Genomic DNA, 3,944 nt, shown 5'->3' with positions numbered 1-3,944 from the left:
GCCAAAACACAGAAGAATAATGCTGTATACAAGACCCTGAAACATTCTCTAAGGAAACTCAAGGCCCAGAGAAGACAAACTGTTAAGAAATTGGACTAGATATCAAGAGCCTAGCAGGAAAAGAGAGGAGGAGAAAGAGAGAGGGTGAGAGAGATGAATGTTCTTTTGTCATTATAACACAACAGGTTCAAAATAAATTGCCTCTTTACAAAAAGTAGATGACTGCATCCCTCCCTGTAAGATGCTCTTCCCTTCATCGCAGGATGAATGATTTTGATAAAAGAGAATCTTTTGTGCATAGAAATTAGGTGAGAAATCTAGTATGACAGGAAAACAAAATTTGTCAGGTAATAAATAGGAAACAACAACCATATCCCTCCCTTATTTTTTGTTATTGTTCTTACTTTGTAATTCTTTGCTGTCTTACTCTCACTGACATGCCATTTTGTCATCTTAAAGCCTCAGCATGAGACAAACAGTGATGGGCAGGTCCCAAAGCGTGGAATAGGATCATCGTAAACAAAAATCTCTTAATCCCTACTTAATTTATGCCTCTTCTTTCCCAGATGAATTCATTCTCCCCTCCCAATCCCACCTACGTAAATAAATTAAGTATCCCTGCCCCAACCTCCACTCCACCTCATTGACTGAAGATTGATGAGATGAAGAAGCAAGGAGTTCTTAGGAGCAGCAGCATTTCTATTGTGGACAAGATAAGATACGGGGTGGTGCGGAAAAGGATTAAAGACTAAGGGGTTCCATGGGCTTCCAATTTTGACTAAGTGGACAAGTTAGTTGACTAAGTTGACTAAGTAATCTCCATTTGATTACTTTTTGATACTGGCTGAATTAAATTTATATAGTAGTGATTAAGGCTACTGAGTTATAAATATTAGTTTAACTATTATTAGGGAATTTGTATCTTCCTTATATCATTTATATAAAAAAATAAAAATAAAAATAAATAAAGTAAACCTGTCTGTAACCATTGGGAAATAATTGGAGCTCTAAGTGGTCAGGAAATATGTCTCAGGGAATGATGAATAACTGGAGTCCTGGACAGACACTTGGATCATATGGATCTCCCAGATACCCATGTAAGGATGAGAAATTCCCCAAATTTTACTTGGGCAAAACCCAGGAGTAGCAGATATTAGACACTGGAGGAGAAGAAGTCGTCCCAAATTTTATCCCAAACCTTGGTGCTTCGGGCATTTCTTCAAGGCATGAAGGAACCAGGATCTACACTCTCTTCACTCAGAGGGGTTTGAATCTTCATCTCCAGCTTTTCAACAAAGTGTTCTAAAACCAGTGGTGCTCAGATGAGTGCAGTGCTGGTCTGTGGGACAGGAGCATGAGACCGTCACCTGGATCTGTCCCCCATATACCCAGATCCAGCCCCATACTGCCCACATAGTCTTGAGCTGCTCAGATTGGGCCCCACATGCCCAGATCACACTTTGCTCTGCCCAAATTCTACTTGGCTACCATTCACTCAGATCCTGCTTCATGCTGCCTAGATTGCACTTCACCTGCCCAAATTCTGCTTCCTGCTGCCTGGATCAGGCTCTATGTTTCCAGATCCTGCTTCACACTGTTTGGATTGGGCCCCACATGCCTGGATCCTGGCTCACACCACCCCACCCCACTGCACATGCCTGGATAGACCCTGCACCACCCCTCCCTGAATGCTTGATCTAGCACACAGTGCCCAAAGCAGTCCTCATGGGTCCAGAAATTTAGCAGCAGGGGATCAGCAATCAATGCTACCACAGTCCCCCAAACAGCCAAGTTTTCAGACCCAGGGGGAGTCCTATAGTCCAGGTTACATGGCTCTATGACCTGGATCTGGTTTTACACATCGGGTCAGTCAGGGAGTAGAACCAGGCCGTCAAGAGGTTGAGCACCACTTCCCCAAACCACCATACTACAGGTTAGGCATTATCCAGATAATTTTCCAGCCCTTCACATAGGTACATAGAGTAAAAAAGAATTTACTGTGGTGTCATTTCCATATATCAGTTATAAATATTTAACACCTGTCTTTAATTGTTAAGACACTTTACTCCTGTCAACTCATTAATATATTACCTTTATTGTACAGATTGTCAGTCTGGTACAGACACATGAAATGATCTGTTATGGTGATCTTGCAGGCTTACACACTTTAAGTGTATGGATTTGTACCCAAAATTACACAGTGTAGGAAGAGCTAAAGTTACAGCCCATATCCCTGTGCTGATAAAGAATACATGATAATATAAAGTGTTATAAAAGTTTCACCAGGACATGTTTGAGATTGGCCTATTATTCAGAAGACATTAAAGCTATAATTGAACTCTGTGAAACATCCTGGATGAGTAGTGATAAAATCTACATTTCATGTACAGTAGACAAGCTATATGCTAGAGGAAAATGTATTTCAAGATTTTTATTTTTTTTTTGTAGAAAGGTAAAGAACATAGAAACATTAAAATTGTTCCCTTACCTTAAAAACCACATTTGCCTTAAATCAGTATGGGAATCGGAGACCAAAATACAATCCTGCACTTGTGGAATTATAGCCCTGGGCTGGAAATTCAGCAGTTGAAAACAGAGGGAAGGAGAAAACTTGGGTGTACTAGCTGCTTTCAAATGGAATGTGAGCCACCAGTGTGATCCAGCTGTGAAAAATATACCTAGTTCTAGAAGATGAAACTTGATCACATATGAAGAGTTGGTTCCAGTGATCATTCAGGGTTACACCCACAATTTGATGTAGTTTTGCCTGCAATAGCAGAAGAATGGACTCTATGCTTCAGGAGCCCTATTCTAAGCCTTATGTCAGGCTATAAAAAAATAAATATTTACCTGGAACACTATCTAATTTATTTGCTCAGAGGGTTAGCATAAGTCCTAACAGATGGATTAATAGGCAGAATGGGAGACACACACGGTCAGTTTATTGCATGATTTGTAATCATGATTATTGCCTCTACAGAATAGTTAAATAGGATTCTGAATATGTCAATAAAAATGTACTACATTTCTAAACATTTTTAACAATGAAACTAGGTTAAGATTAATTTAAGTTAAAAACATTTCAAAATTTGAGATTGGTATGGAGAAATTAGTAATCCTATTGATTCTGAATTCTTCCCATTAGAAAATAAAGATTCACCCACAATCCATCAAGCAAACTTATTGGCTAGGAGGTACAGACATTCATGAAGCCCAAGAAGGAATCAGTCTAAGCTACATGGTTTTCTGTAAGTCGCATAGTTTACATCAGTAGCAAACAGAACACATATTCACCCTTTGGTGCAGTGGGGGAGCGCAAATCTTAGACCTGGTTCTGCCATTTTCAAATTAGTCTGTGTGTGTCAAATTTCTATTCTGTTATGGGTATAGACCAGTTTCATGTGCCAAACTTTTGTTCTGTTATGGGTATAGACTGGTTTTCAATCACTTATAAAGGTAAAATGAGTAATGTCTGTACCTGGCCATCATGCACAAGGGTCTTTTCAAAGAAGTTTCTTGATCTGAAAAACAATAATTGAATAGAACTTCTATTGCAATATCTTCAAAATGAAAATTTCACTTGCTGTCCACTTGGAACAATTGTTTATTACTAAACCAATGAATAACAGAAAAGTCAAAAACAAAAAACATTTTGAATTGAAAACCAAAATGTGTGGTCGAAGACGTAGAGTTTGGGAGAGGAGGGAGGAGAAAGGATTCCCCTTCAGTTGTTGGTTAATGGAATTTGGGGTTGTACATTGAAAGTTTTGAAATACTGAACATTTTCTGGGGATAGGAAAAATAATTCTCATACAGCAGTGATACAGATAGCAGTATAATCTTGCTATAAATTCTTGAGTTTTAGTCTGGAATCTTAGTTACCATTCATGATATAATATTTATTCTAGGATTTTTTCAGAATTTACCATTTGAGTCAGGACTTG

The 3,944-nt window shown here is 38.7% G+C and overlaps 1 long non-coding RNA gene across 1 annotated transcript in view; it reads right to left on the bottom strand.

Moving 5' to 3' along the window:
• LOC102376920 overlaps nt 1-3,496 on the bottom strand; it is a 10,290-nt gene extending 6,794 nt beyond the window's left edge. Inside the window, exon 1 of the long non-coding RNA XR_325428.1 lies at nt 3,479-3,496. This is a non-coding gene — a long non-coding RNA (uncharacterized LOC102376920). The remainder of the gene's footprint in view (nt 1-3,478) is intronic.
• Nucleotides 3,497-3,944: the final 448 nt, after the last annotated feature.

This window comes from Alligator sinensis, unplaced genomic scaffold, assembly GCF_000455745.1.
Source record: "Alligator sinensis unplaced genomic scaffold, ASM45574v1 scaffold1109_3, whole genome shotgun sequence".
Classification (NCBI taxonomy): domain Eukaryota; kingdom Metazoa; phylum Chordata; order Crocodylia; family Alligatoridae; genus Alligator; species Alligator sinensis.
Note: the sequence above shows the minus strand (reverse complement) of the source record. Positions and strands in the feature narration are given on the sequence as shown.